Source organism: Suncus etruscus, chromosome 4 (genome assembly GCF_024139225.1).
Source record: "Suncus etruscus isolate mSunEtr1 chromosome 4, mSunEtr1.pri.cur, whole genome shotgun sequence".
Classification (NCBI taxonomy): domain Eukaryota; kingdom Metazoa; phylum Chordata; class Mammalia; order Eulipotyphla; family Soricidae; genus Suncus; species Suncus etruscus.
Window position 1 is genome coordinate 24,095,154 of NC_064851.1, and position 27,376 is coordinate 24,122,529.

At 35.0% G+C, this 27,376-nt stretch overlaps 1 pseudogene; it reads right to left on the reverse strand.

Annotated features, from left to right (window-relative positions):
- Window positions 1-26,595, reverse strand: part of LOC126007012 (PRELI domain containing protein 3B-like) — a 71,211-nt pseudogene extending 44,616 nt beyond the window's left edge.
- Between the last annotated feature and the right edge of the window lie 781 nt (window positions 26,596-27,376).

The window sequence follows — 27,376 nt, forward strand, 5'->3', positions numbered from 1 at the left end:
TTTTTTTGCGTTTTGGGCCACAACCTGGTGACGTTCAGGGGTTATTTTTGGCTATGCGCTCAGATATCGTTCCTGGCTTGGGGGACCATCTGGGACGCATGGGGGAGTGAACTGCAGTTGGCCCTAGGTTAGCGGCATGCAAGGCAAATGCCTTACTGCTTGTGCCACTGCTTCGGCCCCATGGTTGCAAGTTTTAAAAAAATTCTTTTTTTTTTGAGGCCATTTAAATTATAAGTATTTCAGCTGTATTTCAGGTATTTTGTGACAGTGAATTAAGGCCATTTCCACCACCAATGTTGACCTCCCTCCACCATAGTTCCTGCATGCATCCCAAACCTTCACTCCTAACCCCCTGGACTACTAGTGTAATGGGTCTGTTTTGTGTTTAGCTTGTTATAGTTTGGGTCTCTTGATTCTGTTGTCATTGACGTTGACTTGGGTATTTAGATCTGACCTCTTTTTTTTTCTTTTTCACTCAATGTTCCTGAGACCACTTGGCCTCTGGGCCCCATCTACTTTTCTTTTCTTTTCTCAATTTGTATAAAGACATAAAATTATGAGACAGAATAAGTGGTCCCCTCTGTGTCTAGCTAACTACTTAGTGGTCCTACACCTGTTTGGTCTTGGTACCTCCCTTATTTTCCGCTCTAGTTGGGAGGTGGGACTAGATAGTTCAAGTTATGTGGTTTTGTTTGAAGAAGAGAAAAGTAATAAACTTGGGAAAAAAATCAAATACACCGAAAATGGGCGGAGTCCTTCTGGAAGCTTTCATCCTAGTTTTGAGAGATGAAAGGGAAAAAGGAGGTGATACACCACAACAGTACAAAAAGAAGTGTCAAATAAAACATCCAGTGAACACTTCAACAATAAAGATAAGCACCACATAAAGGCCATGGTCTTGAGATAAAAAACATGGCAGAGCACATAAAGGAAGAAAAAATAAAGAAGAAAAAAATATAAATGGAGACAACAACTTCAATAACCACACCAAAACAAATAAATCGGCTAAAATTAGATAAATAAAAAAAATTTGTGCTTTTTGCTTCTTTTCTTTTTTTCTTTTTTCTTTCCTCCTGCACAGGCACAGTAAATATTGGGGTCATTCTGGCAGCCCCGGGGGTGAGGGAGGAGGATATGGGAGGTAGGACGGGAACGGAGGTGGAGGGAGGACAATTCGGTGATGGGAATTCCCTGATTTTATGTTAATATGTATCTAAAATATTATTGTCAATGATATGTAGGCCATTATGATTAAAATAAAAATTATATTAAAAAAGAAAATGACAGGAATTGATACCTTGATATCAAAAATGACTGGGTAGTTGTAGGGCCTATCTTATAAGTCAATGCCTATGTTTCACTTAGAAATTAGGCTTTTTGAATTAAGCAAGGTATGAATTCAGCAACATTAAGAAAAAAGGTCATGGAACAAAGATGCAAACTACTAAAATTACAGAAAGGTGTTATAACAATGCAAAAGAATTGTAATATTTATTTTAATTTAAGTTAATTAGAAATATTCAATAATATAATATAAAGATATCAGTTAATATGTTATATGTATAATATAATTCAAAATATACTACAATTTGACATAAAATAAAAAAAATATGAAACAGAACAAAGTGATTCAAGTTCTATGGTTCTATGAAAAAGTGGGAGCCCCTATCTAAAATATAAGTAAAATTAAAAGAAGAAAAAAGAGGGATGGATAGGTGTGTGTGTGTGTGTGTGTGTGTGTGTGTGTGTGTGTGTGTGTGTTTTCTTTAGGCACATCAAATGTTGGGGAAATTAGAAAGAAAAATTCTTTTGGCCTAGTAGATACAGGGTTTCTCCCCCATGAAGCATACTGTCAAAAGACCAACTAGTGTCTCTGGACATGTTGGTTTTCCAACCCTGTTAGCTGTTCTTTACTATAATTGGTTACTGAGACCATCCTCTGGCAGATGTCCACAATCTAACATTCTAAAACAAAAAAAAAATTCAGTATTTATTGTAAGTTCAAATTTAACTGGAAATATTTTTTTTTCTTAAATAATCTGGCAATGCTAAGAGAAACTGACTACTTGCCATGACACTAAAAGTCCTATTGTAATTATTCATTCTGCATTCTCTGTGTGTCATTAGGTTATTTCATAAGAAAGTAAAGCAAATTAAATTGGATAGAAAAGTATGATTGAATGAGATTGTCCTGTGTTTTTTTTTTTTTTTTTTTTTTTTTTACTCTGTCAGCATTTTCCCTTGCTTAATGCTGAAATATGCACTGGTTGGAGAGAGTTTGTTACAAAGTATTTTGTGTAACTTATGATCTTATATATGGAAAAATGTTTTAAGAAATTCTCAGAATCCTGTAAAGTCCTGTTCTTTTAAGCACAGACATTTCTCTTTGTTTCTGAAATATACCTAATTTTAGAAAGAAGTCAGCAATTAGATTTATATTCACTTATTTCCTTGAACATCAAAACTCTTCCTCTTAAAGTAGTTCAGACCCATGCGGTAGGATGAGAATACGTGTTCACCATTTATCAATAGACTCAGTGAGTTTATTTAAATTTAATAGCTCTCATGTTTATGATAAAAATACGTTTAATGGAATAAACTTGAATTCCTAAAGAGTGGCAGCACTATTTTTGGTATAAGTTGCCTTTGGTTTTATCATTTGCAGTAAAAGAAGCTACAAATAGTAGTTTGATTGTTACCAAGTAAATAATTTAGAGTCATATTCTTTATCCTAATAACATTGCCTTTATGCATTATTATCATATCTATTTTATGAGCAAGTTTTAATCTCACATCTCTGGTTCATGCAATTGTCAAGTACAGAGCTTTATGCTAACTCAAGTTTTAATGTTACATATTCTATTTTAACCACCACACCATTTGTCACCTCTTTGTATTTTGTTTTTGATTTAAAGCATGAGATGGCTGCTAAAGCCCTCACAATAAATTCTTTTATTTTATTGCAGGTTGTAACTCCTTACCTAATGAAAGGCTTATAAAAGTTTTCTCATTTAGAACTCAGGCATATACTAGACATACACTTTCAAGGAGATAGGGAAAAATAGAACCAAGTGAATATTTTTCCACCTGAAATTAATCACATATCATATAGATTAATGGATTCTGCAATGTACTTCTCTTGGTAACCAAGTTTCTGTCATTTGAAATATATTTAACCTCATAGCCAAATACCTTAGAAAGAGCTGATGCAGGCTCAGCTTGGCTTATTATTTGCCAGAGATGCTTTAGATGAGTTGATTTTAATTATATCAACATAATGAAGATTTTGTTGTGTAAATATTATAAGTTCAAGATCATTAGTTGATAGGAAGAGAAAGTTGAGGGTGTAACTAGAAGTGTTTATTGAGGTTGAAATATTTCTTTTTTCTTAAATGTCTTTATTTTTGAAAATTAATTAATTAATTTTGGTTTTTGGGTCACACCCAGCAATGCTCAGGCATTATTCCTGGCTCTACACTTAGAAATCACTTCTGGCTAGCTCGGGGGACCATATGGGATGCCGGGATTTGAACCACCGTCCTTCTGCATGCAAGGCAAACAAACGCCTTACCTCCATGCTATCTTTCCGGCCCTGAAATATTTCTGTTTTAACAACAAATGAGATTGATCTCCTCAAGAGAAAGATAAGACATAAGAGCAAAAATTTTCCCATTGTGTGATTAGAATAGTCAAGATTAGAAGACCAACAGTTGGTAAATTGCAAATTTGTAAGTCTAGTGCTATATATTTATATAAAAATTTTTTTCTTTGAGAGAATGCCAAATTACTTGAAGATCAGAAAAGTAAATAAGAGAGAAGAAAATTTTAAAAAAAGCACAATTTTTATATTGCTGTTAGTACTTTGCCTCCCTCATCTTGGGCATGATTACACCAAGAAGAAAGTTGTAATATCTACCTTTTGCAAGATATATTTTGTACTAATCACAACTGTTATTAATACATTAAATGTTACCCTTGTGACTGAAAAGACTTAATGTACTTCTGCTACTTTTCCATTAACTTTGGCCACAAAACTGTAATAATACATAAAATTTGCTAAGTACTTTATTTTCTCCTTTATTTTTACAGTCATTTGAGCAAGCCCATTAGGTAAATTAGAGCCATTTTCCATCATTTTGAAAATGCAGAACAGAAGCAGGGACACATCTATTAATAAATTCCCCAGTGAGAGTGAATTATTTGCTAAAGATAAAATAACAAAACTGTGAGTTAGATTCATTTGGAGTGTAAATCCTACAATGACCTACCTGTATGCTCTTTACACTTAACCTTACAAAGTTGCTATCACTTCTACTTGCAAATGCGGTCAAGAGCTTAAAAACTTAAGCCATGTGGTTACTATATCCAACGTACAAGAAATAGCCATTTATTTAATTTTATTCTGCTGGCATTAAACTTTTATTATAATTCAGAAACTAATACATGGCTTTAAAAGAGTAAAGCCAAGACCTTGACAGTATTAGGCTTCTGTCTCAAAAAAAATTTACTCAGCCCATTCTTTTTCTGTTGCTTTAGCAATATTTTTTGATCATTTTTTATTTACTTATTAATCCATTTAGTTTCTGGCTTCTTCCAACAGTACTCAGAGTAGTTTTCAGACCAGTGCTAGGGAGCTTCTCCTGGAAGTTATTTGGGGAACCCTTTGAAACATTTTCCCAATCATTTGTCATTAAAGGAACTAATTATAATTTTTAATTTTTTCTTTATTTAAGTACCATGATTGTATACTTGATTGTAGTTGGGTTTCAGTCATAAAAAGGACATACTCCTTTACCAGTGCAACCTTCACACCACCAACACCCCCCATCTCCCTCCTTCCTTATCCTTTGCCTGTATTTGAGACAGACATTCTACTTCTTTCACTCACTATCATTGTCATGATAGAGTAGTCATCTCTCTAACTAAACTCACCACTCTATGTGGTGAGCTTCCCCATCGAGAGCCAATCCTTCCAGCCCTCATCTCTGATCTCTGAGCATTATCACAATAATGTCTTGTTTTTTCTTAAAACTCATAAATGAGTGACACTATTCTGTGTCTATTTCTCTCCCTCTGATTTATTTCACTCAGCATAATACATTCCATGTACATTCATGTATAGGACAATTTCATGACTTCATCTCTCGTGATGACTGCATAATATTTCATTGTGTATATATGTCACAATTTCTTTAGCCATTCATCTCTAAGGAGCTAATTATTACATGTGAACTTGTCCTCTCTCTGTAAAAAAAGTTTTGTTAACTTTACAGCAACCTTCTGTAGTGTTCTGTAACAACACTAACATTTCTGAACATGTGGGTTGTATCTTGAATATACATTTAGATAGTGAGAGTTCAATCAATATTAAATGACCTAGCTAGTTAAAATATTATTACTGGAATTAGTTTTGCTTCTGATTGTTTCTAAACATGAATGTATTTTCTTTTTTTTTTTTTTTTTTTTTGGTTTTTGGGCCACACCCGTTTGACGCTCAGGGGTTACTCCTGGCTATGTGCTCAGAAATCACCCCTGGCTTGGGAGGACCATATGGGACACCGGGGGATCGAACCGCGGTCCATCCGCTTGCAAGGCAGACACCTAACCCGTAGCGCCACCTTCCCGGCCCTGAATGTATTTTCTTATGCTTGGTAATCCTATTTATATACTGAAGAAATTTGATAAATAATTATATTCATGTAGTATATTTGTATGACTTTTCCTGGTTTATAACTTCTTTCCACTTCCATCGCTTTATATGATCCTTAAAAAATAAGATGATGAGAAGTGTACTTATATCCCTCATTTTTTTTCTAAAATTACTTCAAATGTCTTAGATACCATAGGAACAGTTTTAAGTGGCAACGGGATATAAAGCACAATTCCTTATTTTTGTCTATGGTTCTACCAAAGTTTCCATCTGTCACTAAGTCATATTGTGACACCTTTCATGAACCATAGTGCTTAATTCTTTATCTTTTTTGCTTAATTGTGGGAAGATAGATAAAATACTCCTTTGAATCTATTTGAATCATGTACTCAATGATTTTTTTTCACAAAAATTAGTTGAATGCTTACTGAAAGCTATGCTACCAGTTAAGGGCAAGACATGGCCCTTGTCTTCAATACATTTTCTTTCTACTCAATGAGCTTTGTACATTCATCCATCCAACCATCCATCATCCATCCATCCATCCATCCATCCATCCATCCATCCATCCATCCATCCATCCATCCATCCATCCATCTATCTATCCATCCATCTATCTATCTAAGATAGATAGGGGCTGGAGTGTGGTAAGGCATCTGCTTTGCCCGCACTAGGATGGACAAGGTTCATCCCCTGCGACGCCCCATATGGTCCCAAAGCCATGAGTGATTTCTTTCTTTTTCTTTCTTTCTGTTTCTTTCTTTCTTTTTCTTTCTTTCTGTTTCTTTCTTTCTTTTCTTTTCTTTTTCTTTTTCTTTTCTTTCTTTCTTTCTTTCTTCTTTCTTTCTTTCTTTCTTTCTTTCTTTCTTTCTTTCTTTCTTTTCTTTCTTTCTTTCTTTCTTTCTCTTTCTTTCTTTCTTTCTTTCTTCTTTTCTCTTCTTTCTTCTTTTCTTTCTTTCTTTTTCTTTCTTTCTTTCTTTCTTTCTTTCTTTCTTTTTCTTTCTTTCTTTCTTTCTTTCTTTCTTTCTTTCTTTTCTTTTCTTCTTTCTTTTCTTTCTTTCTTTCTTTCTTTCTTTCTTTCTTTCTCTTTCTTTCTTTTTCTTTTTCTTTCTTTCTTTCTTTCTTTCCCTTTTCTTTCTTTCTTTCTTTCTTTCTTTCTTTCTTTCTTCTTCTTTCTTTCTTTCTTTCTTTCTTTTCTTTCTTTCTTTCTTTCTTTCTTTCTTTCTTTCTTTTCTTTCTTTCTTTCTTTCTTTCTTTCTTTCTTTCTTTCTTTCTTTCTTTCTTTCTTTCTTTTCTTTCTTTCTTTCTTTTCTTTCTTTCTTTCTTCTTTCTTTCCTTTCCTTCCTTCCTTCCTTCCTTCCTTCCTTCCTTTCTTCTTTCTTTCTTTCCTTTCCTTCCTTTCTCCTTTCTTTTTTCTTTCCTTCCTCCTCTTTCTTTTTACTTTCCTTCCTTCTCTTTCTTCCTTCCTTCCTTTCTTTCTTTCTTTTTTTCTTTTTTTCTTTCTTTCTTTTGGTTTTTCAGGCCACACCCATTTGATGCTCAGGGGTTACTCCTGGCTAAGTGCTCAGAAATTGACCCTGCTTGGGGGGATCATATGGGACTCCGGGGGGATCGAACTGCGGTCCTTCCTTAGCTAGCGCTTGCAAGGCAGACACCCTACCTCTAGCGCCACCTCGCCGGCCCCATCCATGAGCAATTTCTGAGTGCATAGCCAGGAGTAACCCATGAGCGTCACCGAATATGGCCCAAAATCCAAAAACCAAAACAAACAAACAAAAAACCCCAAAAAAGATATCATGGTAGTACTATCCAAAGACAATAGGGATAAAGGCCAGGAGGATTAATTCATGGTAGGACAATTATCCCAAATAGTGGGAAAATGCAAATAGGGCAGAGAAGTGATCACTCTGACAATGATAGTGGGAAATGATCACACTGGACGATAATTGGTTGCTGAAATGAGATGAGATAAAGTAATATGCATGATATATCCCTTCAGTAATATTGCAAACCATAGTGTCTTAAAGAAAAAAAGAGAGATACAGAGAGAGGTGGAAAATGTGCACTGGTGAAAGGTTTCTGCAAGTCGCTTCTGTCTTGCAGCACCAGTGCAATTTTGGTGAATCCATTTCAGGGAGAGTGGGCTGCCCGAACCGGCATACAGAGAAATATGAAATATGAAATAAATGAAACCACACACAGAAAATGTGGGGTCAACACGTTTCTGGCAGGAGTGCGACAAGTTTAATTTTTTGAGCAGGGGAATATATAGGGGTAAAATTAGCCAGAGGTAAAGAATAATTATAATCACAAAGCATAGTACAACAGTAACAATACCTAAGCTATTGTGTGACTGTAAAATTCTAGGTTACAAAAGAGAAGGTTACAACTCAAGGTAACTCTTTTGCAATCTTACTTTAAATGCAAAATTAGGATTAGGAGGGAGTAGAAAATATCTAGGAACTTGATCTTTACTAGACTGGACTCTATTATTTTAGAGGTTAAGTAAAGGGAGGAGCCAAATCCCCAAAAGTGAGTTTCCCTATTTCTAAAGGAGGGTCAGTAGTCAATAGCCAGGATCTGCATTCTGGTTATGTCCTTGATTACCAGAAAATGTAGCTGCAAGGACATATTTGAAAAAGAGAGAAAAAGTATTGTCTTTGCTTTTAGGGCTGGCTATTATCCAGAAAAGGGGTTCTCAAATAAACTTTGGTGCTGGAATTTCTGAGCCAAATTATTTGATAGAGGCCATTATTTTGCCTGATATATACAAGGGAGAGATAGTCAAATACTGGCTGAAAATGTAATGCTTAGGCATCTCTTTGGAAATTCCTCAACCATCCACACAGGGGAAAAAGGCGTCCACAGTGGGCCTTTTGAGGAACTCCATGGGGGTTAAATTAGTTCTACCCACCAGGAAAATCTGAGGATACATCTGGTGGGCCGAGCCACCCTAAAAGCTTAGGTATGCCCTGACAAAAGGTGTCGAATATGATTGAATTTCTGAAATTCAATCATGAACAACTTTGTAATTGTGTATCCCACAATTATTTGATTTAGTTAAATAATTAATTTTTAAAACAGAAAATGCTTCTAAGAATGTAAATATGATTCTTGAAGTTAAAGGTTCAAACTCAGTCTTGAGAAAGATTGACTGATAGAAAAATATCCAGGCTAAAATTGGCTTTAAAATGTTTACACAGAACCAGGGAGATAGAACTCAGAACTTGGAGAGAGAACTTCCTTAGTTCCACGCACTTTCCTGCTGAACCCTGTATCCACACCATTGATGTGACTCTGAAAACCTCTCTTCATTAGCAACTTTGAGTAGCCCAGAAAATTCCTGGTACTAAAGGACCTAAGCAGCAACATATCCTTGGTCCCTAACATTGAATTTCCATTCTAATTGGTCAATGATTTCTGGGAGTTGTCTTTAAGTTTCCTAAGCAGTGCTTTGGATTTACCTACGGAATCAATAAAATCAATAATAAAATAGAACATGTCCACAAATTTTTTGTCATAGTCTTCAAGAAATAGAAAGATTTATTAATTAAATTAATAAATAAGCATTAATTAAATTAAAAAGAAAAGAAAGATTATATTTAATTTATAAATTATATATAATACTATATATTAATACATTTTATAATAACAACATAATATATCATATATAATATAATTTATAAAATTAATTTATAAAATTTATATAAATTCTTTACTTTGATTTATTTTTAATTTTCTTTACTCGACTGTATCCTGGAATTAGGGATTTCTTTTCTGAAAAAGAAAGTGGCCAAAGTGATGATGTTTTACTTCTAAGACTAGTCATAAAAGGTGTGTGACTTCTGCCTTACACTTCCTTCTTTTTCTTTCTTTTCCCCCTTTCCTTCCTTCTTTCTTCTTTCCTTTCTTCATCCCTCTATCCCAGGGGTGGAGAACAAATTCGACACAGAGAGCCAAAATTTTAAACTGTGAGAGTCAGAGAGCCACACCATGCAGTGACCTGCCAAAACAGACAAACACTCACACAAAAGCATATAATTTTAACAATAATATATGAAACACTTATTGCATCTTGTCATTTTGAGTGAGGGTCAAAATCCTACAGTGATGGTGAGGGTGTGTTGCGCCCTCCACACTAAGAACTAATGGCAAGATGTGCCCCAACATGTGCCACACGGGTCCCCCTGCTCGCTGGCCCGTGCAGTTGTTTCCGAAGGATGGGAGCCGGGAATGACGCAGCCTGCGGGCGAGATCTCTCCTCAGAGGTCCCTCCTCAGAAGCAGCAGAACAAAATCCAAACTTGGCAAAGAGCCACAGTATACAAAAGAATGAGAAGAGGCAAAGAGCCGCATTCATTTTGGCCGGGAGCCGCATGCGGCTGGAGAGCCAGTGTTCGCCACCCCTGCTTTATCCCTTTATCTTTTCCATTCCTCCTTTCTTGTTTTCTTCCTTCTTTCCTCTCTTCCTTCCATCCTTCTTTCTTTTTTCTCCTTCCTTCCTTCCTTCCTTCCTTCCTTCCTTCCTTCCTTCCTTCCTTCCTTCCTTCCTTCCTTCCTTCCTTCCTTCCTTCCTTCCTTCCTTCCTTCCTTCCTTCCTTCCTTCCTTCCTTCCTTCCTTCCTTCCTTCCTTCCTTTTTCTTCTTCCTTTTTTCTTTCTTTTTCTTTCTCTCATATTATTAGCTGTTTCACAAATTAGCCTGCCATACATGTTCTGGAGCTATACTAATAATCTTTGTCATATTGTTCCAATTTAATATATGTACTATAGTAAGGGAATGCAAGCCTTGCTCTTTCAGAATCTAGAGAAAGTCAGCTGATGTGCTGTAGGAGATTATGACAGCTGTGGTTATAGCCAGTTAGTACATTTGCTGAGGTCTTTGCTCATACACAGATGCCCAGAAATTGTGACCTGTTGCCAATATGAGAGTTTATTTTGGAGGTGCAGTCTCAATTCAAAAGCAAGACTAATGTGATAGCAGCCCTAGAAAGTCCTAAACATTTGTTTTAAAGTGATGACTAGTTAATTAGGTAATATATTCATGATAAATTTATTATACAGTCATTGATAACTTATAAACAGTAAATTGGATGGTCATGAAAATAGTTTTGCCAAGGGAAACACAAATCTCAAGGCTTGCATGAGTAGGGGGCTAGCTAGGGAAAGGAAAATATGATAAATTTGAGGAAATGAAAATAGATAAGTCTACTAGAAAGTGAGCGTGAGGCAGAAGGGGCCAGGAAGTACTGAGGTAAGCACATCAGAGCAACTCATAAAATAGGAAAAAATGTTAGGAATTCTTCCAGTACCCTGTAGCATTTACAAAAGGGGTAGATTTCAGAGCTACAGTATAATTGGCATAGGGTATATGCCTGTTTATTTTACTCTTCACCTTTCATAAAACATAAATTCTCTTTAGCGAAAAGCCTTAATGAAATGCATAATCATTTCACTCCACAATGTTTAAGTCACAAATTACACAGACATCCTCAGATCAATGAAATAGAATTAAGAGGACAGATGCTTGGGTATATGGGCAGTTAATCTTCAGGAAAGGAAGAAAAAATTGTGAGGTGAAAAAAGGAAATCCTCTTTTAAGACTGATGTTGGAGAAACTGGTCAGCAACAGGCAAAATAGTCAACTCCGACTCCTGTCTAATAGCATTATTCATTTAAGTCAAATAAAAATGAATTAAAGACCAATTTCATAAATTATATCAAAGAAACTATGAATAGAACATTTCATAATATTAAAACTAGTGATATTGCCATTAACTTCTATTTTTAACACATCATAGTCTGAAAGGGTAGTTTATACAATTTTTTTTTTTTAATTTTAAGGAGGTTTTGTGACCAGTATGTGTACTAGAATAGAAAACATGTATTTGACTTTTGGGGGAGGTAGAATCCTCTCTGTGTCTTCTAAGCCCATCTCTTCCATTTTTTCTTTATTTTTATTTTATTTATGTTTTTAGTTTTGTTTTTGCGCTACACGCAGCAGTGCTTGTGTTTTATTACTGACTGCACTCAGGGATCATTCCTGTTTGAAATTGGGGTACTATATGTGGTGTTAGGAAGTCAAACCATGATTTACCCTAATTTACATGTAAGACAAGCTTTCTACTTACTGTTCTGTCACTCTGTGCCCTAATACATAGCCTATCAATTTTAAGCTTAATATTAAACTAAAGTAAATTTTTGCATGTGTTAAATCCTAAGATTCATATATGGCACTGCAATAAATAAATAAATTAGATTAAAAAAATTTTGGTTTAATGATCACCAACTACAGATAATTTTGTATTATAATAATCTGTATTAGTGACTATTTCCCAACATGATTTCAGTTTATCGATATACTTTTTCGCTTATATTTGTATTACCAAAGGATAAATATGTGTGTACATGCACATATAAATATTAATAACTATTTGATATAAGAGAAGGAATACAATTATAAATAAAAAATATCTGATCCAACAGTTTTAGTTTCTCATCAATCTCTTGACAATTTTACCTCAAAATAGAAGCAAAGGGAAATGAATTTTATTCTGGTTCACAAAAGAAAGATATTTCGCCACCCACTCATTCCTATTTCTAGTTTAATATGTATTCTGAGAAGTGGGCTCCAGTAACATCTGCATCCCATAATAGTGCTGCTTAGAATAAAACAGTACTGTGTTTATCCTTCCTGTTCCCTCAGGATACAGTTAAATTTCTTGGCTGTTATTTACGAAGGCTAAATTTTCTTTTCATTTCATACAAGAAAATAGAATAAAATTTTTACTTTAAAGTTTTCATTATTGACTCCACAATGGGAATAAAAATAGCTTTTTAGTGACTTCTCTCTTCAATGTAAAACAATCCAAGACTTACATTTCAGATAGGAGATAAAAAAGGAATATGTTGAAATTATTTCTCCTTTGTCTGCAACATATGGCAGGAATTGGATCTGGTTTAATTCTGAAAAAACTCTGAACATTAATCAAGGACAACACAATTATAGCTGATTATTTGGCTCATTTAGAAACATACCATATTATGAGTTACCAATATTTTTTGTAAATTGCTCATAAGCTCAGAAAATGAGTACCATTGGTTTCTGTGAAAAATATATGAAATGCTAAGGGATGTTCCAACATACACCCATCCATACATCCATCAATTATATAAAAGGTGCCCAAATATGCAGACTTTATGTCACCTATGAAAATACTTGATGGAGAGGAAGAAATAATGTTGAATGTATGTACTAATGAAATGAAAACTAAAACCTTCTAAGTGAAATCAGAGGCAAATGTTTGAGAAGAAAATGTTAAAATAACCATACAGGATGCATATTAATCTCCATGACTTTATTTCTGTCAAGATCCACTGTCTACAAAGATCTTGTTTTTGTTAAAAAGGGTAGGAAAGATCAATATTTAGAACCATACTCATATATCGATGGAAATGTTAAACATCATCCCAATTACTAAAATTATGAATGAGAAAACAATGCTAAGACATATCAATTCTTATGCAGAAAACATTTAGAACATACAAATATTATTACAATGTGAGAAACATGAATATATTTAGTAACATTTTATGATTTATACTTGAGAGAAAAAACAAGCACTCACATTATATGAGTGTGTATGTGTGTGTGGTGTGTGAGAGAGATGGGGAGAATGTTAGAAGTAATATGAGACAATCTTAGTAGAACAAACCTTTATTTTATAAAGAAAATTATTTATTATAAGTTGGGAAGCTAAATTGGTGCAAGTTTTAGAAAGGGGAAGGCAGAGAGGTCTGGTTAAATGCCAATAAGTTAGGATGATGTAATGATCTATACATATTTAGGAATTTTCCAGGAAACCAGTAATGAATGTAAATGATCATTTATCACATTTAGAGGAAATAGTGGAATAAAATCAATGGGTGTGGCTTTTTAATACCATAAGGATAAGACTATTGACTATTGGTCAAGGTCAGCTCCCCCACTGACCATTCAGTTCAATTAGAGGTCTGGGGTCTTTATACTTTAGGAAGATATTTCTTGACCCAATCAATGCCTAAGAATGATCTCTCAGGAAAGGGATTGTCACATCGTCGAAACTGTAAATCTTTGGCCAGGGTGGATTTTTGTTTGTTTGTTTGTTTGTTTGTTTGTGGTGTCAAACCTGGCAGCGCTCAGGGGCCACTCCTGGCTCTACACTCAGAAATCGCTCCTGGCAGGCTCAGGTGACCATATGGGAGGCCGGGATTTGAACCACCATTCTTCTGCATGAAAGGCAAACGCCCTACCTCCATGCCATTTCTCCGGTCCCCTTGGGCAGGGTGTTTTTTACTTTTTAAATCCTAGAGAGTTTGTCTCAGTCTAAAGTTTGTGTCATCTGATATAAGTATGGCAACTCCTGCCTTTTTAAGTGAGTTTGCTTGGATGATTGTTCTCCAACCTTTGACTTTGAGTTTATGTTTGCTCTGACTATTCAAATGTGAGAGTCTGTATCAGTTTAAACAAGAGTAAAGGAAACATAAAATTGCATAGAATTTTGATTATTTTATTACAGAGGTTATATAAATAAATTATATAAATGTAGATATATAAATATGTATATTTATATAAGTTATATATACATATATATAAAACTTGCAGACCCAATGCCTGGAACAGTTGTGGGCGTTCCACAACTTTTATCTAGTGGTAGGGGGAAAATATTGATTTTGATTATATTCCCTTCCAGCCTTCCAGATACCCACAAAGGATATATTGAGCACTTACCATAAACAGTGCACTGTATAGTGTCTTGTATAGATAAGTGACTATTGCCAATTCAGCATTAATTATTAGAAAATTTTGACTGAGGCTTTAGATACATTTATACATTAATATAAAAATATAAGATCCTTTTCTTAAAAAATATCAGGTCAAGAATATTAACATTCATATCATTCTCCACAGAGATTTTTTGTTCAGTTTTTAATAAACTTCAAAAAATTAAATTTTAGCTAGAACCTAATGATCCTTTTATTTTTATTTCTCTTTAGTTAAACACTGTGGTCACAAGGTTGTTAATAATATAGCTGGTTTTCTCACAGATACAAAGCTGTTCATGATTGAGTTTCAGTGATAAAATGTACAATACCCTTCACTAGTACAAAATTCCACTACAAATGTCCTGAGTTTTCCCTGTCTGCCTTGAGAGCAGACCTTCTCTCTCTCTCTCTCTCTCTCTCTCTCTCTCTCTCTCTCTCTCTCTCTCTCTCTCTCACTCCTTCACTACTTTTAGATACTGTGCTGTGCAATATTATTAGAGGGGTATCTAGTTTATCACTTTATCTCCTCTTAGCACCCAATTCTTGTCCAATGTGCCTAATGATCTTTTTAAAGTTCTGTAAGGATCATTGACTAGAGTAAATGTTAATTGCTACTTCATAAGTTCTTTATGAGAGGGAGTATTTCTCTTGATATTTTTCATATAATTTATAGGCTAGAGTGAGAAACTTCAGGATGATTATCATTTCTCTTCTAGATGTATTATTATTCTCAAAGATAATAATTCAGTTTAATTGGTCTAGGGTTTTCCTAGATGATTCTGATTTATAAGTTGTGACAGTCACTGACATAATTTTTTTTTATTAAAGAGTTATTCTCATAGTTAAGATCATTGCAGACTTTCTGGATCATTTTAACTTTTGATTATTATGTTTTTTTTTTAATCCCCTTCCACTTTTTTTAGCTTTAGTGACTGTGTTCTGAAAGGTCCTAAAGGGTCACTCCTTAAGTATGTTTGGTTGTCATGTAATATCAGTATCAAACCCTAAATTTATAAATACTTCAGATTTTCAAGCTATCTCTCTGTCTCCTGATTGTGGTATTTTAATGCATTCCAAAAAAACCTATGCAAGTAATCCACAGTTATTATTGTTCAGGATAGTGAAAAGTTTTAATGGATAAATTTAAGCCATATCACCTGTTTATAAAGATCTTTTTATCGACTAATTCATATTATTAAATATAAGAAGTCGAAGATGCTTTTTAAGTTAAGATATAAATTATTCTATTTAAAAAAAAAGAACACTTCAGGAATAATTGGCAAGTGTGAGCACAGAGACACTTAACCATGTGATAGTAGAAGACGTAAAAAGTAAACCTCAAGGAGTACATGGTGCTTAAATTAGTGTGAGGAAGTGACCGTGTTCACTGACTCCATAAATATCACCTTTTCATTAAAGTCGTGACTTGGTATAAAGTATTTCTGTGAGTATTGACAGCTGATTGCCAATAATGGTAGAGAAGTGAGTGTCTGAATTCCCAAAAGTTAATTAATTGTCTATCACTGGTTGAGCAGCAAAGGCAGAATGACAATCCATTATAGCTTCTGTGGCAGGTATAATTGAAAAGAATTGACTTCTGGAGAAAGTGCTGAAGAGCATTCTGAGAATCAAGCTGTTTTTTGGTAAAGAGCATCATAACAAGTTAAAGGTTATTCAAGGAAGCTTCATTGAGTAGTGGCAACTCTATAGAACTACAACCTACTATGATTAGTATGAAAAACAGTCATTTAAACTTTTTATTGTTTGAGAATAGAGAATCCAGAAAAAAATTATGCTCAGAATACTTGACAATTTAAAACTAATAAACTATGCTGAAAGAAAAAATTTTCTTCATTGCACTGGATAAGAAAGTGCATATAAGAGTCAGAAAGACAGGAATGCATGGTTTGCATGAGAAAACCCCAGGTTCAATTCCTAAGCACTGCAGGAAATTAACCCTGTCCATCATTGGTTTGATCACAAAACAGAACAGAGAGAGAAAAGATAGATGATAGATAGATAGATAAACAGATAGATAAATAGAGAGAAAGCATTCATTTCCTGCTTTTATGGTTTTCAAGTAGGAAATTAGAACTTCAGTATTGCCTTTGTTCTTGTTTCTTTAAGTCTTACATGAGACAAGTTTGGAAATGATTTTTCTTCTTTTTTATTATTTTTATTTTTTTGTTAAACAGAAAAAACGACGTTTAATAGAAAATGGAAATATGGGTTCAGCTTAGTTTTTTAATGGAAGTATTTAAATATTTTTTTTATTTTGCTTTCTGGGCCACACTCAGTGATGCTTAGGGGTTACTCCTGGCTATACACTCAGAAATTGCTCTTTTTTTTAATATGAAATTTTCTTAATTAGGTTATCATGACATAGCAGAAAAAAAAAAGAAATTGCTCCTGGCTTGGGGCACCATATGAGACAATGGGGGTTTGAACTGTGGTCTGTTCTAGGTTAGTGCATGCAAGGCAAAAACACTGCCGCTTGTGCCACCACTCTGGCCCCTGGAAATAAAGAACAATATTTACAGTTGGCTGCCTTTGAAATTTAATATGTAATTTAATAAACTTTAAATGATTGACCAACACCTTTCTCAGTGGCTATACTCCTCTTACTATCTCTTTTGATTTTTCTTTTCAAGAGAACATGAGCATTGAGTTCTGGAAGGAAAGTCAAGTATGGTGTTTAAATAACTATTGTTCCTATTGTTAAATCATAGAAGTCACATAATTGTTGGGTACATAGCTTATGGTATTAATCTTAGGTTCTCATAAAGGCTTGATACCAGGCATACACATGATATAAGTGCATTTATATATATTTGCATGTATATATATACATACCTTTTCACCTCATGATATTTATTCCTAAGTAATGTTTATTTCTGAGTTGTATTAGTACTCAAAAATAGTCCAAGTGACAACACCTGTCCAACTCCCAAATCCCAACCATAGAACTGACACAGTTCCCTGCAACAGAACCAAAATCAAACTTCCCTCAGGGAGTTCCTATTTCTACGATGGCACCAACTTGCACCAGGTTGATGATGAGGAAACAGGAACAACTTGATCTAAGAGCAGGTTGTCTGACCTCATCACCTAACAGTAACATGAAATCAGAAGACACTCCATACTTTCATCTGAACAAAAACTAAGATCACTAATTACAGAAGACTGACTTTGATTACTGAGACTGAACAGAACTCTTCCTGTGACTAATAAGTAAGAACCTAGTCTAGGCTCTGGCCTAGGATTTGTACAAAAACCAAGATCTCTAAGTCCAGATGTCTGACTTTGACAACTGTGACTGAACAGAACTTCTGGAACTGTAAGGAAAGACTCTAAACTAGGCTTCATTCTAGGATTTGTGCAAAAACTAAGATCACTAATTACAGAAGACTGACTATAATAACCATGATGGAGCAGAACTTCTTGAACCATAAAGAAAGACTCTATCCTAGACTTTGTCCTAGGATCTGTGCAAATACCAAGATCTCTAATGACAAAAGACTAATTTAGTCAGCCACAACTGAGCAGAACATTTCCTGGCTCCATAATAAAAAATAATCTTGGGGTTCTATAATGAGCATGTCTGGAGCCTGTAGTTGTTATCATGACAGTATGCTTCAGGAGTGGAGCAACCCAGATCTCTTAGGCCAAAGAAATTCCCTTTCTAATATCCCAATACTTACTGTGCTTATTCAAAAAAAAATAAGAGAGAAAAGAATAAAAGAGAGGAAACCTTGCCACACTAGCCCTCCCCCTTTTTTCTTTTCCTTTCCTTTTCTTTTTTCTTTCTTATTATTGTTGTTTTTCTTGTTTCTGTTGTGCTTTTTTGCCATTGCTGTTTTTTTTTTCAACAGAACCACAGAACTTAAATCATCTTGTTCTGTCTTATAAATTGAAGGGGGAAAGTTAATACCAGGAGCAAACAGTTGCTTGAAATTTGAGTGGAAATAAAAAATAATCAGACCTAAACACCATATCCAAAGTCAATGACAACGGAATCAAGACCCCCCAATCTACAAGCTACACACACTGGGACCTGTTACACTAGCAGTCCATGAGGGAAAAGGAGAGAGGTATCAGATACATCCTGGGAACAGGGGTGGAGGGAGGACAGCACTGGTGGTGGGAATGGCCCTGATTCACTGTCACTATGTACCTTAAATATAATGTCAAAGACCTATAATTTACATTGGTCAAAATAAAAATTATAAAAAATATAGTAGTCCAAGTGAAATGGGAACTATAGACCTATTTTGTGTTATCTCTGTATTTATATGCATGCATATATATGACCTTGAACAAAGGAAGTAAAATAGGGGAAAACTAGTGAATAGTGAATGAATGTAATAGACTTTTTAGGAAAATTAGAAAATATGCTCTCCCAACTATTACTGATTTAGTTTCTGACAATTCTGTTATTTCTTTAAGGTTTTTTTGAGCAGGTAATAAAAAAAATAAGCCCGTTATATGCCTCCCAAGAGGCCAGGTTATATATGTGAGGTGTCCCCAGGTTGGGGACATTTTTGGAGGGAAATGAGCATTGGTGGTGGGATTGGTATTAGGATATAGTATGCCTGAAACAACATAGTATCTCAATAAGCTTCCCTAAAATATTATAATAAAAAAGAAAAGAAAAATATCTGCCCCAAGATTCTTCACAAAGGGCTGTGGAAAGGTAGGCCAGAGAGCTGGAATATAGGTCTTATATATGAGTCCCTAAATTTGATAGCTGGTATCACATGGTTCTGAACAATATCAGAGAGGTTCTCTTTCCCTTAAAATTTCTTTTTTGGGAATATACCCAGAAATGCTCAACACTTATTCTTTACTCTGTGCTCAGGAATCACTCCTTGTGGGACTCAAGGGAACATAATGGGTGCCAGGGGATAATTAAGTTGACTTGCAAGACAAACATGCTACATTCTGTTCTATTGGCTTGCTCCCAATTCTTTACAAATTAATTGTTAAAAATGTTTTAGTAAGAACACATTTAAGAAACTGAGTATATAGTAACTTTAAATTAGCTCCTTAACCTGTGCAGATTTTACTTTTTTAATGTGTATAATAAACTTTTCTTTTAGGGTGCCTTCTAAGAGTTGCTCAAAGGATTCAACAGACCTTTTTCAGGTATACATTGACAACTGGGTTAGTGATTCAATATTAGGAACAGAGAATATAGTTCACGCTCCAGATCTGAAATACCAGGAAGTGTCAGGACAATTGCAGTGATGTTTAGAAGATTTTGAAGTGCTGCTGGTTGAAATGTGATCGAGCATGCATATACCTTTATTCATGTAGTATATAGACTTAGATGTTTGTTATATCTAAAATTCTGTTATCCTGCTAAATGTTATCCTCACTTAATGCTATAATTAGGCTAAGAATAATGGTGAGGAATAAAATTGCATTTTATTTATACAAAAGGAAAAAATTTCAAACTTCTCTGAGAATATTCCAATTTTTGTAGCTAGAAAATATTTGGCAAAGGAAGTAACACTGATGTAACACTGATGCTATGATCCAAGAATTGAGTATGAATTAGCTGGCTAGAAAGATGAGGTTGAGATTGGGACAGAAGAGGAGAGAATTTTAGGAACTGTAAGTGCAAATGTCTTGAGAAAAACTGAGAACTGGTGTATTTGAAAAGCTAGGAACCTGTACTTCTCTTATCTCTTTCATTACTTCAAATGTCCAGTAAGTTCCACCTGTGCTGCTTCCAGCATTTTAAGTTGATACTAGCTATTTAGCCAAATTTTAAGTTCTTGAGCATACAAAAGTCTCAGAATCTTCCTTCCCTGTTTTGCTGAAACATCAAGACACTATATTAACAGAGCAGTATTAAACATCTCTAAGTCTCAATACTCTTGACTTTTAGGGCTTTCTGTATTTGAACAAGAAACTATCAGGTACATGAGCCAATGATCAATTCCTAAAGGTGACTTCTTCATATGTGACGATTCATTCTTTGAATGGGAATTCCTCTTGTGTAGGGAGGTGGAGGCTAAGGAAAGATTATTTACATCTGAAAAACTTGCTTCATAGAAAGTAAGATTGTGATTTTTCTCACATATGCTTGGAAACAAAAATGGCATAATCTTTGGTTTAGCATTAGTTAAGCAACATTTTAACCTGTACTTATGTCAGCTATCAAAGCAGGTGCTATCTCAGTTGAAGTGTCTTTTTATCTTTACTCCAAATACCTAAGTGGCTATGTACTAATGCTTCTGGTGATTTCCATTTCATTCTGATAAAGATGAATTTTAAATGTTGCAGAGTTATATCTAACCCCAAATGCATAATTCAAGAGGCATATATCTGAGAGCTCTAAGTAGTCAACATGGATTTTCTAAGTTGAGTTTATTAAATTAACTTGAATCAGAAGCATTTGTTGTTGTTACAACTTTTGACTTAGACAAGATTATTAAAAGATTCATTGGTGCTTTATTTTTATTGTCTCTGCAAATATGAATCTACTTAATTTTTTTTAACTTCAGCTCTGGAGATGGCTCTCAGGTTTCATGCATGCAAGGTTATATTTTGTAACTAAGCTACATCCTGGATCCTAATTGGTTGTCTTTGTGGTTTTCATTTAGACTTTATATTTTTTTATTTCATCCAGTATTTTATTCATTAATGTATGCATGAATTATTTGGATTAGCATAGTAATAAAGATTATATACTTAGAAAGTTAAATAGTAAAAGGAATTACACACACATATATACACACATTAAATCTGGGGCCAGAGAGATAATATAGCACGCAGGGTGCTTGCCTTGCACATGACTGGCCCAGGTTTGATCCCTAGCACCCAGATATGGTACCTATATCCTTGTGAGGAGTGATCCTTATAGACTTTATATTTTAATATATACTTTAATTTTTTCAAAATAACTTTTTTTCTCAGTTAACATAATCAACTCATAATACAGCATATTAAGTTATAAAGTACCAATTTAAGAAAGGCAATAGTTTTACTAAGTTACAAAACTCTGGCAAATTAATAAAGTACTCTTTTAATACAATAAACCCTCCACTCATTGGGGGTTTGGGTCATATTTTATACCATAGTGATCATTTTCACTCCAATCAGTTAATTTTCAGCACCAGATCAAATCATTGGCTCTCAGTAGTAATTCATAGAGGAGCAAATTTTAGACAAATATTTTCAGATTAGACATTTTCTTTATTTAAAGTGAGCTCCCATGTGCTAGCTTGGTGCTTCCCAAAGTAGAAAAATGGTGTAGGAAGAGGAGGCTCAGTTTTGTTTGGGGTGCTCCAAAGCCAGGGAGACTTCCTAGGGCAGTGCTCGGCAACCTGCGGCTCAGAGCCACATGAGGCTCTTTACACTTTTAATTTGGCTCTTCTGTGTCAGCCGCTCCAGGAGTCAGGACTCTGCTCCTAGCCTCTGTGAGTGCGCGCCCTGTGTGCAGACCCTGAAGCCGGCTCCAAGAGTGTAAGATGAAATCCAATATCAACCTTAAACAAAGATGTGCCTCCAACATCATCCTTTTTTAAACCTCTTCCTTTGATATGTAAAAGCCCACTGAATATGTACTTTTGTCTATCTCTCTTGACCTGAAGCCTCCTCCTGGTATTGGGAATTGGTTTTAATAAAGATAGGTGTTCTAGCTTTTTGGGCTCGAGGCAGAGAGTACAACGTAAAAGGCCATGGACTCCATGATCATCTTTCCTGGCTAGCTTGGTTTATTATTTCTTTCCCGCTACCCTGCTTCTTCAGACCAGGTTGGGTGGGATTTTGAAATACAGTGCCTGGAGTGATTTTAAAACACATATTTTATTTTGCACAAGAGTGGATGGGCATCTTCTATGAAGGGATTCCAACCCAGAATTTTCTTTTCCGTGGATTCTCATGTTCAGAGTACTCATGATTAAAGTTGTGAGTTAATGCCCTTAAATGCTGTTTTTCATATTGATTATGACTTTCTGCATAATATAAGTGCCAATTGGAAATTTTTTGCAAGAGTGAAAACATTTCAATATCTCCTTCTCAGACACAGCTATTCCAGAATCAAATTCTTTTTGAACACATCCATCTTATGTCACACTGTAAAAACTACTTGTGAAACTCCCCTGCAAAGAAATATTAAATTCATAGAGAAAATGAACAATGTCTGCCAAATACACAAGCTTAGCTACCCATTCCTTGTCCAGCTGGGGCTGTACAAAGTCAGAATTCTGTTCTCACAGGAACTGTACTACCTTCTTCCCTCTTGCCAACAAGGCGAGAGCACCCTTCCCCTGAATAGCCACTTCACTTTTTCATGAAGAAGATGCTACTAGTGGGCATCTATACTCTCACCTGGGGTGGTGAATAGCCTGGATTTGATCATAATTGTGAATTTCACAAATTATCTTTACTGTGTCATCTGTCACAGAGTTTAGATCAGCAGGGAGTTTTTTTGAATCCAGTCTATCATACAATAGTGGATACAATGTACAGGTGTGCAACTTCTGTTTCTTGTGACTACACAAAAACATTGAGTCATGCACAGTGCATCATCTGTACATACATCAACACATCAGATTATTATTCTGAGTGAAATGAGTCAGAAGGAGAGGTGTATACACAGAATAATCATTTGTGGCATATAAGAATAATAAATGACAATATGGTAATAATATCTAGAGAAAATAGGGATGAGGGACAGGAGGACTATAGTCCATGATAGGAAGCTTGCCATATAAAAGTGGTGAGTTCAGTTAGAATAGAGAAAGGTACATTATGACATTGATAATTGGAACATATCACTCTGGACAAGAACTGGATGCTGAAAATGGATAAGTGACATGCATGGGACCCTTTAATTAGCACTATTGCAAACCACGATGTCATAGAGAAAATTTTGCTACCCTCAGTGTCATAAAGGAAAAGAGAGAAAGAAAAAAGCAAAATGCCTGCCCCTGACATAGGCAGAAGAGGGTGAAGGGGAAGGAAGCAAGGGACATTGGTTATGGGGAAAGTGCACTGGTGAAGAGTGGTGTACATTCTATGATTGAAACTCAAGTATGAGTAATTTTGTAACAAATATGCTTAAATAAAAATTAATTTTAAAATGTTTCAGGCACTCTGTCATAATTCCTTTATGATATATCATATGCCTTTAACAAAGTATCATTTTTGTTTTTGTGTGTATTTTAGTTTGGCTTCTTTCAGCACACACACTAAAGTGTCAATAGACATTTTCCTTTCAGTGAAATCACTACTTTTCTCTGGAACACTGTCCTTGCTTTTAAAGATTGTTAAAAAGTTTTTCTCTTTTACCTGTTTCATCTCCATATTGTAGGGTTTCAAATTTTCAGCACATTTTGGTTATCAAGGTAAATGTTTTGAAACATTTTGCTTACTTATTATCAGAAATCAAAGCATTTTTCCTTGAGAAGGGTGTTCACTATCTAGAATTAACAAATGATCAGTGGATTCAAAAACTGAATTTCATGGTGGATGTTACTTCACATCTACATCAGCTTAATCATAAACTATAGTGGAAAGGAAACACAATTTTTTTGATGTTAGAAGTTATTTCATTTGAAAACAAATTATCTGTTTTTGCTCAAGATTTTGACAGAGAAACTTTGATTCACCTTCCCAAGCCCATTGAAACATTGCCAAATTAATAATTCTGATATTGACATTACCTATTTTAAAACAGCAAGTTTAAATATGAGGGAAGCTTTTCTCAAGAGGTTTTAGAATTTCAGAAAGAGCAAAGTGACGTTGGCCTTTGTTAAAAGAACCTCTGGATGCCACTGTAACGGAATTAAATTTTTCTCTCTTTAATATCGACATTGGCAACTTTGAAATGCAATTTCTGGATTTAAAAAACAAAGAACTGTGGAGTTCAAAATTTGAGCATCTTTGTGCTAATTTAGAAAGATTGGAGAAATACAAATGTGAACTTAGTTCACAGCACTAGTGGTCTGCTTTGAAAGACCTGGAGAATGAAGATATGTTGATTTTTAACACCTGGAATAGTATTCCTGAATCAGATAATCAACTGAAAAAGCTAGTTCTTTCCTTGTTTGAGTCTACATATTTATGCGAACAATCATTTTCAAGCATGAATCTTATCAAGAGTAAATTGAGAAATTGTCTCATCGATGAGAACTTGGAATCGTGCCTAAAATTAAAAACAACATACAAACCTGACTTACTCAAACTATCCAAGGGAATGCAATGCCAATGTTCACATTAGTGTTTGTGACTTTGTCAGTCATTGTCAGGATGTAATTTTCTCTACATTGCAAGGCAAATTTTATGGAATTTAATATTATCAATAAATAATATTGTTCTAAAGTTTTTGTTTTATTAATTGTATTATTTGTATCCTCCCGATGTATGTGGATACTTGCATGCAGAATATTCTCAATAAAAACTTATTGAAACTGAAAACAGTGTACAATCCTATGTATTTTCAGTTTTAAAAATGTGGCTCTTGGGGCCGGAGAGATAGCATGGAGGTAAGGCGTTTGCCTTTCATGCAGAAGGTTGGGGGTTCGAATCCTGCCATCCCATATGGTCCCCCGAGCCTGCCAAGAGCAATTTCTGAGCATAGAGCCAGGAGTAACCCCTGAGCGCTGCCAAAAAACAAAACAAAACAAAACAAAAAAACCAAAAACAAAAAAAAATATGGCTCTCAAAATAAATTTCAACCATAGTTTTGGCAAGATTTGGCTCAGTTGAAAAAAAAAAGGTTGCCAACCACTGTCCTAGGGTATGGAAAACCTTATGACAATACTGTCTCAGGAGATTTGGCATGCCAAGGTCAATCTTGCCAAATTTTCGTATAAACACTTGGAAATCCTCAAAATCAGGTGGTAATTTCAGCAACACTAATGGACTATCCCTTTTTATATAGAATCCCCACACCACTTTGTATTGAAAAAAGTCACACAGAAGTGGTTATGCTTATTAGCAATTTATTTTTTAAAACTAGAACATAGTTGTCTTTTTCAAAAAGCAAATAAATACACTGGCAGCTTGCTGAGGCCTGGAGAAAGGCGGTAATTGCCAATTCACTTCTCTCTGCAAACACCAGCTGCCATGGGCATTCTTTATTTTATCTTTGTACACAGTCAATTTGGCTCGACCACTGGCACCCCATAATGGTTCCCTGAACATTGCCAGGGGTGGCCCAAAAATAAACAAACCATTCCATAGTATTAGAGGTATTAAGACTCACAGTATTCACTCAGACTAAAGTGAATCTTTTCTATAAAAGTTATAATTATGATTTTTTGGATTGCATCTGTACTTACATTTACAAATTAATGGGTAAGTTTTGGATTATGATGTGTTTGCTTCTCTTATGTTGAGAAAAAATATAATAAAAAATAGCTTACCTTTATTTGAAATTTAGCAAACACTTTCTTCTGAAAAACACCAAGGACTTTTGCTAATTAAACAACTTTGAAGCAAGATTTTTATTAAATAATATATTTATTTAAGCACCATGATTACAAACATGTTTGTAGTTAGGTTTCAGTTATAAAAAAGAGCACACCCCTTCACCAGAGTAACTTTCCCACCACCAATGCCAGGAGCATTCTAATGCTTCCTCTTGCTGAAGCTGCTAATTCTTCACTCTCAGTATTTAATTTATGAATGACCCATTCCACTGCTTCACAGCCAGTAAGGCCTTTACTGGTGTTCGAGGAAATAGTGACCTCTTGTCATCAAGCCTTCCAGGTAGCTCCTAAGACTGTCGTCCTTCACAGTGATGATGGCTTCTTGTCTGAGAATATTTTTTCTGCATGTTGAGGATGTGATTTGCATATAAGTCTTTCATCTACTGACATTTATTTGTAAATGAAATATTGGTGGATTTCAGCTTCATTGTTTTCTTGACAGGATCAACCACAGAATGTTATTACAAATATGATTTGGTTCTTGCTACATTAAGAAGGGATTTGATATGGTGGGCTGGCCCTACTCCATGTTGAGCAGGTGCAGGCTGTGCAGCTTCCATGAGGTATCACCATGCCTGGGCAACACAACCACTCCACCATGCTATGGTTTATGAGGTTCTGATACTTCTGCATGGTGGTAGTAAACAATATCTTCCAACGGTGGTTAAAGAGATGATCTGAGGTCTAGATCTTCATAACTCAATTTAGGGAAATCTGAGCAGTCACACTAACTGCTGGCCTGAACTGAGGCCTAATATTTACTTTAATATTAACTTGGACATTTCATTCATTCATTCGTGTATATTATCAGTACATTCAATTGTTTATGATCTGCTGCATTTAACCCATTTTTGTTATGTATGTATTTATATTTTTATATTTTGATGTACTTCAAAATTATTTTAACAACTTTCAATAGATGGAATAGATGGACTATTAAACCTTCTGGTAATTTTTCATTGCTCAGAGACTAATTTTTTTAATAGTTTGATTGGAAAACTGTAAATATTTCTTTCAGATTAAAAACTTAACTCGTTTTGGGATCATGCATGGTTTTGCGTAATGTCAACACTTTTAATCTCAAAACCCAGGGAAACCTCCTGCTGGTGCTAAGTGAATCATCCAGTTCCAGGAAGCAAACTCAGGCCTTCTAATGCAGAGCATTTGCTTAAGTCACTGAACTATCACTTTGGCTTCTTTAAAAAGTTAAGGTTTACACAGCATACTGGTTATATCTGATGCTGAGATTTAAGTCTGAGCCACAGTATATAGTGGAAAACTGTTATCAAGGAAACCAAATCCTTTATTGATTAGTGTTACCTCTCCCCAAAGCCAAATGCTAATCTTACCTGGATGGTGAGATCCTCCCACAGCTGGGCAGTGTCTGTGGTTGGTAATTAAGAGTGGCCTGGGCGGGAGGGGTGAGAAGCAGAGGTGGAGGGTGAGAAGCAGAAGCAGCAAGGAAGGAGATCAGAGA